Source organism: Hyperolius riggenbachi, chromosome 1, assembly GCF_040937935.1.
Source record: "Hyperolius riggenbachi isolate aHypRig1 chromosome 1, aHypRig1.pri, whole genome shotgun sequence".
Classification (NCBI taxonomy): Eukaryota; Metazoa; Chordata; class Amphibia; order Anura; family Hyperoliidae; genus Hyperolius; species Hyperolius riggenbachi.
Window position 1 is genome coordinate 530,922,017 of NC_090646.1, and position 14,496 is coordinate 530,936,512.

Consider the following 14,496-nt stretch of genomic DNA (forward strand, 5'->3'; position numbering starts at 1 on the left):
ATCTAGCTAACAATATTAGGCTATTAAGGCCCTTCTACACTGGCAGGAAATTTCTGCGTTGTGATACCCTATTTTACCGCAAGGGGCCACAAAAGCAATGACAGTCTATGGAGACTTTCCCACTTATTGCGGTCCATTGTGGTGTGCCAAAAGTATCTGAGCCGACGCAAGGGCAGCAGTGCATTACCGCAAGCACCGGGCTTAACGAACAGTGCTTGGGGTAATGGCAGTCTATGGGCGACTTATGTAGTGTAAATAATGGAGCGTTGTGCATCGCGGTGTGCATGCACATGCACAGACCGACAGGAATCCTAGTGATGTACTTCCTGCCCCACAGGGAGTACGTCACTGAATGAGGGCTGGCTCTATGCATATGACCCTGTCGATGCACTCTGCCACAGAGTCATTTGGTTGTCCTTTTTTTTGGCATTGCGTGGGATGCGGCTGGAGCATTGCATCCCGCCGCAATGCAAAAAATGTGCAAAACCGGCCTCAGGCATATGGACTGCAATCTGAAGGGACATTAGAAAAGTAATGTTTTCTTATGTAACTCGGTCACATCTACATGTTGCATTTCTATGAGTTGCACTCAGAACCATATCACAAGTCAATGATTGTATTTAAAAAAACACATTGAAAAATGTAATTCAAAACGCAAGACCACTATTCTATAAATTTTAAAAATTACATTTTGGTTTTTAAAAGTGTATATTGTAAATGACAGGGGCCCATATGAAATTAACTTTTTCTCCTGAGTTATCTCCTAGGAGATAATTTTCATGTTTTCTTTAAATTAACTTTTCAGTATTTTGAAATTGAAAAGTACCCAAAAGTTGGTGAAAAAGTCCTATCAAAATCAATTTGTGCATGTTCTTGCTTGCTGGTGGTTTAAAGGGTATTTTAATCCTTACCTCAGCAGCTCAGGACAGCTCCATCTCTGGACGTGTTTAAATCCAGACTGAAAACCCACCTGTTCAGTTTGGGCATTTGCAGAAATATACCTTTTGTTGTGTGAATAGTTCATCCTACTACCAACTACTGAATCTGAGAGAGCCGAAGCGCTTTGAGTCCTAAAGGAGAAAAGTGCTATAGAAATGTTATTGTATTGTACTATTGTATTTAATGATAAAGTGTAAAACTAAAAATATCACGTAGGTGAAAATGCAGGACAAGAAAGTGAATTGCATATGGCCCATGAATTGCATACATTGGCAGCACTGATTTTTTTTTTTTTACTTATCATCAGCAAAACAAAAAAAATTTGAATGTAATTTTCTGTAGAAATAAATGCTTTTCTCTTGCACAGGCATATAGTTACAAATCACAAGGACCCCCAGCAAACCTTTGATGCCCCCACAATTTTCATGCCCTCTTTTCTCAACTCATCTTGGGGACCCCCACATCAAGTGATCACGTTCACTGGCCTGTACTAAGCTGAAAGATCATCTTTTTTTCTGACCTTTGGCTAGGTGAATTAAGCACAGTGCCTACAAGGGACTCAGGTTTGGGGAAAACATACCCCTAGGGCAAAATATGTGTTGTGTAATTATTCTTAATTTGATGTGTGGAATTTAATTTAAAAAAAAAGCTAGGAGAATTTGTCGCCCTGCACATCCACATCTCTCATCCTAACTGTCCACACTAAATCCCCCCTCACAGGCAAACACTACATCTTCAGTGGAGGGTTCAGTATCAGAGTCTTCAGAGACATTTTACTGAAAAATTAAAATCAAGTCTGATGCTCACCCTTCCGTTGCCTATGCTGAATATTATATTCCATTTTCTAGCACAGGAACAACAAGGTCATTCCCATCCTTCAAAGTAGATAATCATATAAGTAATAATTTAGGTTAATGTAAAAAGTGAGGGAAGAATTAGGTCAGTCATTACCAGAAGAGTCTGTGGATGAAAAAGAAATTATTTTTACATGCAGACTTCAGTGTAAATAAAGGTTAGTGGTGGGTATATAGTTAAGATTTATTTGAAGAATAAAGAACAGGGGGAAAAACGGCCTGCTTTAATCCTGAGACAATGAAAATGTTTTACTTTTTAAAAATTTTCAATATACAAAATGATCAGTTGATTTTCTTCTTAACATTTTTGATAGATGAATGTGGAATGATTATGCAAACATTAAGCAGTAGTCCACTGTATAAAATTACAGACATTTAACATGGGAAAACTGGTCTTGAATTTTCCTGATTCAATTCGAATTGAATTTCGAAAGAGCAAAAATGTGACAGAGATAATTCAATAAAGCAACAGCAGACAAAGAGAAATTGGACTTGAAATCCAACAGAGCAAATGTCATCTTGCATTTTCCAGATCCAAGTCAAATTGAATCACAGTGAATTTTGCACAAAAAAAAAACTATGACTAAACAATGGGTTTAAGTCACATTTTAGTCTGGTAGCTGCAGTTCAGAATCAGAATGTTTATTGTCATTGTACAATGAACATTTCACAATGAACACATTTTTGTGTCAATTTTCAGTAAAACATAAACAAAAAAAGAATAAAAACAGACAACAGATATACATTATATTACACTTGCCCCTTAACCAATATAATACACCATATTGAATTTACCACTTAGCAGCATTTAACATAATGATAGCTAGGGGGTAAAATATATTCCTGATCCTATTTGACTTGGTCTTTATGAGTCTGCCAGAAGGCAGACATTCAAATACATGTCCTAGGTGTGCGGGGTTTTGTAATATTGTGTTAATGTTCCTAAAACAATTGGAATTCTTCTAGTGGAAGTAGAGGACTAGTATCCACTGGGCGACCTTGATGTCTTCTGTGCAACTGGGAAACCATGCCCAGAGACAGTAGATCAAAACACTCTATACTGTACAGTGGTAAAAGAACACCAACAGTTTCTCAGGGATGTTGTTTTTCCTGAGTACGCTCAAAAAAATCTCTTCCAGGGCAGTTTCCAGGCTAAATTGCATCCAGGGCGAGGGTGCCCGCAGTATAGGTTAGCCAAGATTAGTTGTCCCCAGTATAGTTAGCCAGCTACAGGTCGCCCCCAGTATAGGTAGCCAGGAATAGTTGCCCCAAGTATAGGTTGGTTAGGTAGGTGCCTGCAGTATAGGGTAGCCTGTATATTTGCCACCAGTATAGGTTAGATACGTAGGTGCCCCGAGTATAGGTTAGCTAGGTAGGTACCTCCAATATAGATAGCCAGTATAGTTGCCCCCAGTATAGGTTAGATAGGTAGGTGCCCCCAGTATGGGTTAGATAGGTAGGTGCCCCAGTATAGGTTAGATAGTTACGTTCCCTCAGTATAGGTTAGATAGGTAGGTTCCCCCAGTATAGGTTAATAGGTAGGTGCCACAAGTAAAGGTTAGATAGGTAGGTGCCCGGAGTATAGGTTAGATAGCTAGTTGCCCTGAGTATAGGTTAGATAGGTAGGTACCCGCAGTATAGATTAGCTAGGTAGGTGCCCCCAGTATAATTTAGATAGGCAGGTGGTATAGGTTAGATAGGATAGGTAGGAACCCCAAGTATAGGTTAGATAGATAGGTACCCCAAGTATAGGTTAGATAGGTAGGTTCCCCTAGTATAGGTTAGCTAGGTAGGTGCCCACAGTATAGGTTAGATAGGTAGGTGCCCCTTGTATAGGTTAGCTCGGTAAGTACCCCGAGTATTGGTCAGGTAGGTAGGTGCCCCCAGATTAGGTTAGATAGGTAGGTGTCTCTAGCAGCAAGAGGAGCGGGCGAGAAGCAGGCATAGCGGCAGGGTGAGCGGGCATAGCTTAGTTACAACTCACCTGACTCATGCGATCCCCCACAGCCTCTATCTTCTTCCTGTTCCTGTCTGTCACATTGGTAAGCACCCCCTGATGTGATGACATGTGGTCACGTCATCACAGGGGGTGCTGTTACCAATGCGATGGATGCTGGGGAGAGGAAGAAGATAGATGTTGCATGCAGGGATCATGGCAGGAGAGTTGTAACTACTATGCCCGCTCCCCCTGCCACTGCGCCCCCCCTTCTGCCATTCAATCTGGCACCCTGGGCGATTGCACGTTTGAAGAAACGGTCCTGGTCTCTTCTTGGCCTTCCTCACTATCTCAGCAATATGTGACTCCCAAGTTGGGTGCTCACTGATGGCAACTCCCAAAAAGCGTAAGTCTGAGACCCACTCCACACAATTCCCATTAATAATAAGTGGCTGAATGCTGCCAGCTTTCTTCCTAAAATCTACAATAAGCTCCCTGGTCATTGCTACATTTAGAAGTAGAGTGTTGTCCCTACACCACATTCCTAGCTGCTCCACCTCATCCCTGTAGGTAGACTTAAGCATCGCCCACCCCCCTCATCCCCCTCAATATCACTGCAGTATCATCAGTAAACTTAATAATGGTGTAACTATGCTGGGCTGGAACACAATCACGAGTGTAGAGGCTGTAAAGCAGTGATAGTGTTTGGCTGCTTTAAAAGAAGGTGAAGCAGCGGCATACAAGCATTTTACAGTACAGAGCTGTAATTTAAAAATTTTAGGAAAAATAAATAAATTTAAAAAAAAGTTTATACAATATTCCCATAATGTTGAGTTTTGTTAATGATTTTATTTTTTAAACAAAATTCTAACTAAAAGAGAGCATGCATCCTCTCTCCGTATTACTTATAACCCTATTGTCCCCCATGCAGGTTGGAATTCCACAAGAAATGTGGTGCCCATGAAGTCTCCGCCCCCTCAGCGGTGCCAGCTCACCTGGCAATGTCAGCTTACATGGCATTGGAAGTATTCTGCAAAAGAGGGTGGTAAAACCTCACTCCCTTTTCCAAGCACCCCTGTCCAATGTTACAGAGTGCTACATCTCACTTTCATAAGAGTTCATTGAAAAAAAAATCTATTCAAATAATTATAATACAAAATAAAATTTTAAACTGAATAATTAAAAAAGCCTTTATTTATTTGTAATTTGTACTTTTCTATTGTTATCCATATATTTATGTGATCTGCGTATTTCTTTATTTTTCTTTATGCTTCTTTCTTTTTCTTTAAATCTTCTGCAAATTTGTATAAATATTTCTGCCTTCTGATTTGCTTTTCTGTTCTTTTCCTTTGTTCTATCTTTGTTCTTTACATTTGCTAGCAGCGTGCTGCATACCGCTGCATCCTGGTACAATACTATTTAGTACTGTCTAGGAATACAACAACCGGCTTATTTGAATTTCCTGCAATGGCTTCCTATTGGTTTATCATGTGGACCTATAGGAATTAGGCTGGGAAACGTTAAATACTTTCCAAAGTAGAAAACAGTGCCCATGCTACTTGTATTTTTATTTATTTCTGCACAGGCTTTTCAGCATTGGTAACTTTGACATCTCTGTTTTCAGTCTCTCGATTTATTTGAATTTTTTTGTTCCAGTGAGAGCAGCTCCACCCAGAAACAAGAGTGATTGGCTCTAAAACGGAGCTGCTCAGAATCACACAAAACTCAGATCAAGGTTATTTGAGTGGGTTTAGCACATCTGCAATGTATGATGGAAAGTATTAGCCGTTTACTGTCTGGTTTAACTTTTGGATCTGCTCTTTAACTTCATGGATGTACTTCCATATAACAAAGTTTATTGCTGTTATGTGTCTTATTTTGTTTTAGTTTGCTTAAGGCTAGGGCACATTTGACATTTAAAAGGGGACATCAGACAAACATCTGTGCTCCAAGCCACTTAATATTGTGTGCAAGAGAAATGTTGAAATAATAATCCTCTGCACACATGGGGCATAGATGTGACCATAACAATTTGTCTACAAAGCTATAGTGTTACTAGAGGACTGACAAATGCGAGACCTGGCAGGACGTGAAGACTCAGTAATACCATAACATTAGTATTGTGGTCACTGGCCAGGTAACACTTTATTTTATTTCCTAGGCTTCAAAACAGATCTGTTATAGAATAATGAAAGTTTTACTATAAGTGAAGTCCTATAACCCCGGAGAAAACTTTGCTTTGGTTTATTTATTTATTTTTTTTTATTGCTCCTTTGTTGTTTGTTGTATATTGTAAATGTGTGACCTTATGCCCGTAACCTCTTTCTGCAAATGATCAGGTATGAAATTAATGCATGAGGTTAGTATCATGAGTAGTTAGTAGTGTGCATGAGTAGTTAGTAGAGAAGTAGTGTGACAGTAAAGGTATCCACAGGCATAAGATAATACACGTCTAATGCGATGTTCAAATATGTTGTGTATCCAGGCCCAGAAGTAGGGCACTGACAGTACTTGAGTGTCAGGACATTCTTCTTCAGTAGGGGGCGTAATAGGGAATTCATAGAAACAGGTGGATTGAGCTGAAGAAGTCAAATGGATTAAACAAGTGGAGTCAGATAGATATTTACCTCTTCAAAATGTAGCTTATATTTTTGTAACAAAGGTTGAAGTTCTTGTGTATGTACGTCTTAATTGCTTTTACTGATTTTTTTTCAAAATGTCTGCCAAAGCTTTGGCCACACCCATCTGTGTTGCCACAGCTCACCCCCAGCTGTGCAGCCGTGGCCTAATCATCAGCTGCAGGGCTGAGGGCTTCCAAAGAGCTTCAACAGAATTTGGAAACATGGCCGCAACTGCTATGTTCCTAAGAAGAGGGCACCTGTGACCCAGTTATGTCAGACATTTCCCCATCACCCATCAAAAGAAGAAATGGATGGTAATTCAATCATCTAATTGCGCATTTCTGATTACCATTGCAAAGAAGGCCTGATGTCAAACTCACCGGGTCCGGGGTCCAGCGAAGGCCTCCCTGCATGAAACACATGCCGTCCAGGCAGTACGTAACAGCCATTAACATGACTCCTGCTGAGGAGGAGACTCCCACACAACACCTCTGTAATGTGGTCTCCGTCCGGACTTCGCTCCACTATTCAGAATCAGCAGCTGCAGATCCGGTTATTAGAAGAACCGTTTTGAGTTATGTCTACTTCTTCTGATTCCATTTCCCTGTCCGTTCCTGCCCCAGTGATCCCTCCAACCCCGAAAAATTTGAAGGATTATATTGATGAAACAATGTGTTCATTAAACCCTCAATGTCTCCTGCAGGAGCTGGAATTTTCTTTGTGGGAAAAGGGATGGCTAGTTGCATCTCTGTATCAACTATCATGAGTTTTTGGGACTATTAACTGCTTTCCTTATTTCCAGATCTTATTCAAAGGTTGGGAACAGCTAAGATTTTTTTCTAAGTTGGATTTACAGGGAGCCTACATTCTCATCCACATCAGAGAGGGAGATGAATGGAAAACCACCTTTTATTCCCGTTTCAGCGATTTTGAATACAGAGTGAAGCCATTTTGACTCTGCAATGCTCCCGCCACATTTCATCAATTTGTGAATGATATCTTCAAGGACTTTCTGGGTGATTTCAGGGTGGTCTACCTGGACGATATTTTATTTTTCTCTCTTACTCTTCAGTGAACATAGGGATCATGTTAGATAAGTGCTCGCCAACTCAAAACCCACGGATATGCAAAAACTGAGAAATGTGAGTTTGAAAAGGAGAATATTCAGTTATTTTGATTTGTTATCTCCCCAGAGGGCCAGGCTAAGGTATCAACAGTGTTGAACTGGCCAACCCCTATGCACAGGAAGGGAGTCCCGGGCTTCATTAGCTTTGCCAATTTGTACTGAGAATTCAAGAAGGGATTTTTGTGTATTGTAACTCCCATAACTCAGCTTACCAGGAAGAATAAACATTTTGTATGTACTGTGGCAGCTCAATCAGCTTTTGATGAGCATAAGAAAACATTTGTGTTTGCTCCAGTACTTAGGCACACTGATCCTACTTTACCCTTTGTCCTGGAAATAGACTCTTTCAAAAAAGCAATTGGGGCAATGTTGTCTCATTTATTTGGCCCACAGTCTATGCTTCATCCCACCGCCTTTTTCTCTCACAAACTTTCATCAGCAGAAAGAAATAATGATGTTGGAGATTGGGAACTATTTGCGATTAAAGCCGCTTTTGAAGAATAGCACTATTTGCTACAGGGTGCTCTGAACCCAGTGACGATATTTACAGACCATAAGAATTTGGAGTATCATCACATTGCAAGAAGACTAAGACCCCACCAAACTAGATGGGCTTTATTATTTTCCAGCTTCGACTTTCATATCTCCAAGAAAACCTGATTCAAAGAACTCCAAACCTGGTGCATTGTCGTGGACAGGGGTGGGCGTTCGAGTCCAGAAGGACTTAAATTCTGAATTCATATGAAGTATAATTACTTCAGGTGTGACCACAGGCAGCGGGGGAGTTAACTTACCCAGAAGTCTTTGGGGACGTCTGCGTTCCATTACACGTCATAGGCGCGGATTGAAAGAGGAAGCACGATAGTGAGTCATGGAACGTGGCTTTCATTACGGCTGTGATGCGTAATGAAATGCAAACATCCCCGAAGACTTCTGGGTAAGTTAACTCCCCACTGCCTGTGGTCGCACCTGAAGTAATTATAGTTCATTTGAATTCCGAATTTGAGTCCTTCTGGGCTCCAAAGCCCACCCCTGGTCACGGATGTTTGAGGTGGAGCACTCTACTAACCAGGAGGAGACTATTCTTTCCCCCAAGCATTTTCTAACTGTTCAGCCTGGGATACTCTCTCGAATTAAGGAGGCAGAAAAATTGCCTCCTAGCATTACCTTAAAGTTGCATCCTCTTCTTGAGGAATTACAGGTAGAGGTTCTAAGAATGTCCCATAATCACTTATTAGCAGACCACATTGGGTCACCCAAGATGCTGGTCAAGAGTGACCAAAGACTGTAGTAAGCATGCTTTATCCTGTAATGTCTGTGCTCGCTCTAAGAAACCACTGACAAAGCCTTGGGGACTTGTCTCCTTTGCCTATCCCTTTGCCCATCCCTCCTTGACTATGGGACAAGATTTCTCTTGACTTCATTGTAGAACTACCACGATCTGAGGGTTTTACATCAATCTTGGTGGTGATGTATCAATTGACCAAGATGGCTCACTTGAAGCAGCGTATTGTTTTGTCAAGGATATAATCAGATTACACAGACTTCCCTCATATAGCAAGAAGTACAAATTCAGTCCTTACTTTCGTTTGGTTATCATCCTCAGGCCAATGGTCAGATGGAGAGAACCAATCAAACCTTGGAACAATACATTTTCTGTTTCACTTTTGCCTCACAAGATGATTGGGTAAGTCTACTACCCACATCAGAGTTTGCCTGAAACAACTCGGTACGTTCATCAATAGAACAGATTCTGTTCTTTGCCAATTATGGGTATCACCCATCTACTTTTCCTCGTTTTGATCCCTTCCCCCAAATTGGAATGATCGCACAGCAGCCGACAATTTGCACTCCACGTTATAGCTGCAGTGAGCCTCTCAAAAAACACCATGAGGATAGGTAGGCAGCTAGGTATAGGTGCCTCCAGTATTGGTAGCTAGGTACAGTTGCCCCCAGTATAGGTTGGCCAGGCACTTCATTCATAGGTGCTACAGGCAGTGAAATTGTTAGGTCAGATGGTTCAGGATTCATCACAGAGGGAGGACAATGGTTTTCCTCGGGGGCAGTCTCACTGTCTGATCAGTCTTTCACCAGTCGTGCTCTCTTCACTTAATATCTAATAGGGAAAAAAACATTTTCTTAAACGTTCTCAATCACTTTCCTTTAATCCTCTATGTTCTTTTTGTACAACCAAAATCTAAGCCTAAACCTACTCCCCCTGCATAATAAAGTATGAATGAGTCTCTTACTATCTATTCTACAGTGTAGCGAAGAAGTCTTTCTAGTTTTAGGAATGAAATCTGACAGATGTTAGCGTGAGTTGGCATATGGCTTAATAAGGACACAGCTGAGATGTTTTCATTGAAGCCATCTTAATTCCCTTATAATTTATAAAGCTCATTAAGGGAATAAACATTTTCTCTTGTTAATTTTACTTTGGCTAAGATGTCAGATTGACTGGTATATTTATTTTTGAAGTTTTCCAAAATGTGTGATTCATTTCACAGGGTAGTATTTCATTTTTAATTCCCAAAAAAAGAAAAATAAATTGTTCAAAGTTGTTTGTGCTTTTATTGGATCTTGGCAAGCAAGTATAGGCACATGTTTATAAAACAAGTAAACAAATTGACACAAACATCACTGTTATACAAAAACCATTTTGTACTTTGATATTATTAAAAAAAAACTTTACAATTCATTTTGAAGCTGATTATGATTTACTGAAACTGCCAGGAGGTTCAAATTTTACTTCTTTGCAGCCATAGTCCTAGCCATAGTCATTGCCAACAGTGGACTGTTTAGTGCAAAAAAATGCCCACAGATTTCTGTGTTCTTTCATGTAAAATTAGCTACACAAAGCAGAAAGCAAACTTTGTTCCACCTCCTATGTTATGATAAGATCAATGTTATGATAAGATCATAATTGTGTACATGTACAGGTATGCTGAACATTATTACTGTTTTTCAAACCTGAGACTAATCAAGTGATTATAGCAGACTCACACTCCAATTCAGGATTTTCTATTGATTTTTGAATAAACTTCTATTCGTATAAACACAAGAATGTAGAGGGTAAATATAGCCATATAGTATACAGGACAGTTTGTTATGGCAGACCAAACCACTATTGAACCTCATTTCGACAATAAATAAACTTTCACTAAACTTAATTTACTGATGGATAGACAGCGGCGGTTGCTCCATGACGCCAAGTGATGCATTTGTGTCAGGTGGCATGCACCCCCCCCCCCCCCCGCGACCTCTGCTCGCCCTCACTCCCTTGCTTTGAGCTGGTGGCCACTTCTTCCAGTCCCCGCCGGCCCCTCTCCTCCACGTGTGTTGTATCATAAGCCTCTATCACTGCAGCGTGTCCTGCGGCTGCTGTGAAGAGGCAGAAGCAGGAGAGCAGCTTCCTGTAGTGGCGATGTATATTGCCATTACCATGCCAGCCACTGCCCTGCTTCCTACCTCTACACAACAACCACAGGACGCGCTGCTGTGAGAGAGATTTACATCGCACAAATGGAGGAGAGGTTTTTTAATATATTATGTGCCACCATTGCTCAAAAACACCTTCACAGACTTTCCATGAAACTTGCTATACAGATCCCGAACCACAAACAGCCAATCCAATTTCGCCCATTCACGTCAACGGGACAATTTAAAAGACTGCCATTCTCACTAATAAAGCCAGAGTCCCCAAACTTGGCACAGTTGGTCACTTGCTGACCGAGGTTAAAAATTCAGGGAAAGTGGGCAGAGCATAAAAGAGTCAAACAAATTTCAGCCATTCATTTTAAATGGGAAGATGTAAACTGCAGCCATTCTTACACTGTTAATGGCAGGGTTCTCAAACTTGGCACAGTTGATCACTGGGTGACTGGGATTAATATTCAGGAAAATTCTCCTATTGATTTTCAAGGGGAATATTTAAATTGCTTCATTTCTTCCACTGTTAATGGGAGGGCCCTAAACCTGGTACAGTCATTGGGTGACTGGGTATTAAATTCAGAAAAGGGGCAGAGCCAGAAACAGTCAATCAGATTTGTTTGATTGATAAACTGCTTCCATTTTCACATTTTTGATGCTAAGGGTCCAAAGTTCACACACTGGGGTCCAAAGTTCACACACTTAGTCATTGAGTGAATGGGTGTCATGGTTACAAAAAATTGGGCAGAGCCAACAACAACCAAATTTGTAAATGGGAAAATTTAAACTGCAGCTTTTCTTAAACTGTTAATTGCAGGGTTCTCAAACTTGGCACAGTTGGTGTCAAAAACATTCACTTCATCACCATAAAAGCACCAAGAAAGACTTTTGTTAGGTCAGGATCAAGGCATTTTTACTTTACACGCGTGGCTTTTCTACAAGGCTTTACATGCAGACAAGTGTTAACTTGTTGCTAGCACAAAAAGAAGAGAAAGTCTCTTTTCACTCCCATTCCTTATAATATCTTCTTTTACTCTCGTTAAAGGCGTTGTCATCAGTACATCACATGTAGCTGTCTCCCAATCATAGTCTTTGCCGCATTGCAGTGTTTCCTTATCCTGCTACTTTTACTTTTTGTCTGGGCGGGCCTGCTGTATAACTTTCTATTTCCCAGCCAAATTATTATCTGAGTTCCAGTTTTTAAGAAATCAATTCTTCTGGGTTTCGGAATCGTCACAGGAAATACTGGTATAGACCGGATCTGTGTCTCCTCCAGAAGGCCCTGAAATAACAAAAAATATTGCCACAATGATTTGCTCTCATTTTCATAATATACTGAAAAGGTTTTAGTATATAGGAATACAAAGTATAAAGGATATAAACACAATTCAATTATAAAGGCTTTATTAATTATGTCTACATTGGTCACTGGGTGACTGGGGTTAATATTCAGGAGAGTGTGTACAACAGGCAATCAAAATTCACTTATTGATTTCCATTGTTACACTGCTAATGACAGTTATTGGCATATTGTTATACTACAGTGGCATTGCCTGGTGCTTTGTTTTTAATTGTTTTTAGTCATGTGATTTGTGTATAAATAAAGATATATTGAAAATATTTGAACATGTCGGGAGTGGTGCAGTTTAATGTGAAGGAAAATGAACCAGGATAGAAAGAACTCTTTATGGTATGCCTGACTAGGGGTGTGACAGGGGCATGATCAGCGGTGTGACAGGGCTTAAGTGTCCCTTTTTCTCATCTCAAAAAGTTGGGAGGTATGTCTTAGTGATACTAAACAAGTATTTTATTTAATTATATTATTTTTCTTAGTACACAGTGTACTGATATGTGGAAGCGTGGGGCTTTCTTTTAGTTTTTTTAAATCATTTTGTAATTGTACATTAGCCTAAGTGTTAGTGTACACAGCAAAGCATGTCAAATTACAAACAGGAAATCGGAGGTAACAATATCAGCATCTCAGAATGGGATATATACATATTTGCGCCCCCATTTTAGGTCACTATGACATCTGTTCTGTGGCAGCACATGAGCATACAGTATACTTGGAACATGTGCTGAAGGCTAAAGTAATCCCCTCTTAATTCAGGCTGTTGGGCTGATCTCGTGTCTGTGACTGATTCAATTATAAATAAGCTTGCTTACCACTACCAATTGCAACAAGTTTCTCATGAGAAATTTTTATACTTCTTAATTGTTTTTTGTGGTTGCTTAACTTGGGCTGTATATACTGTATAGGTTTACACGGTGTCTTACTTCGGTTAATCATGCCTATCTGTTTTCACTGGAATCAATGTATAAAATATGTACTCTATATCCCTACGTGGCTTGGAATGTGGACCTGGACAATTCGTCTTTGTTCAAAACTTTAAACGGTCCTCTTAGTTTTGGATAAACAAGACGCAGTCTGCATGTTTCCTGCTTAATAGGACTTAAAGGTTTATCTGCTGTGGTGCCATTGAAGAGTTTGTCATTAGCAAAGCCTTGCTTTGGGAAAAGCCATCTAGGCGATTCACTGGCACTTGCAGAAATTTGTCAGCAATTGTCAGCATACACTTCTGGCCTGGAACATACAAATATTTGGCTACCTATCTGGCATCTATACTCTTACTGCTTGCCATTCTGAATGCTAACAAGGAGCTAAACTCCCTGCTGATAGCAACAAGTGTATGTAATATGCCAGAGAGCCGATCGATAACAAGACAGGTGGAAAGGCAGCGTGCTGAACTGTATTATAAGCCAGTGATATTATTAGTTTCTTTATTTATGCTTCAGTTTCTTTCTGCTGCTGCAGCCACTTAGATCTGTTTCATTCCGAGCTCTTTATTCATCTGATTTTCAAGTATATAAATAAATGTCCATTCCTACAGCTGAAATAAAATACTTGCTTGTTTATATAGGAAGAGAGGCATGTGACCCGCCAAGACCTCTGGGTATAGGGGTGTTACTACTGTGTAACTACAAATGGAATCAGGAAACGTGGGCGCCTGGGGCTAATAGACTATTTGGGCTCCCCATAGGCGCTGATGCAAAATATCGGCTATTGGGCGCCAAAGAATACATTTGGGTGCCCGATAAATAGCGTACCCTGGCTCGTCCAACCTACATTTTTCATTTCGATTATTTAAAAATTATCGTTTTAACTTTTTATATCATTTTCAAATTCATTTTGAGAGTTATAATTTTGTTAATTATCGCTTTTTGTATTAACAGTATATGCAGCAGAGAAAGGGGGGTTTTGGGTTGGGGTCTGGAATGAGGTTTTAGGGTTAGACATCAGGAAAGGGCTGTTTTAGAGTTAGGCACCACTGGGGGGTTTAGGGTTAGGCACCACCAGGGGGGGGCTTAGGCACCACCAGGGGGGTCTTAGGGTTAGGCACTGCCAGGGAGGCCTTAGGGTTAGGCAATACCAAGAGGGGTTTTAGGATTAGGCACCACCAGGAGGGTCTTAGGGTTAGGCACCACCGGAGGGGGTCTTAGGGTTAGGCACCACCGGAGGGGGTCTTAGGGTTAGGCACCACCAGGAGGGTCTTAGGTTTAGGCATTGGTACATGGAGGGTTCTGTGTGAG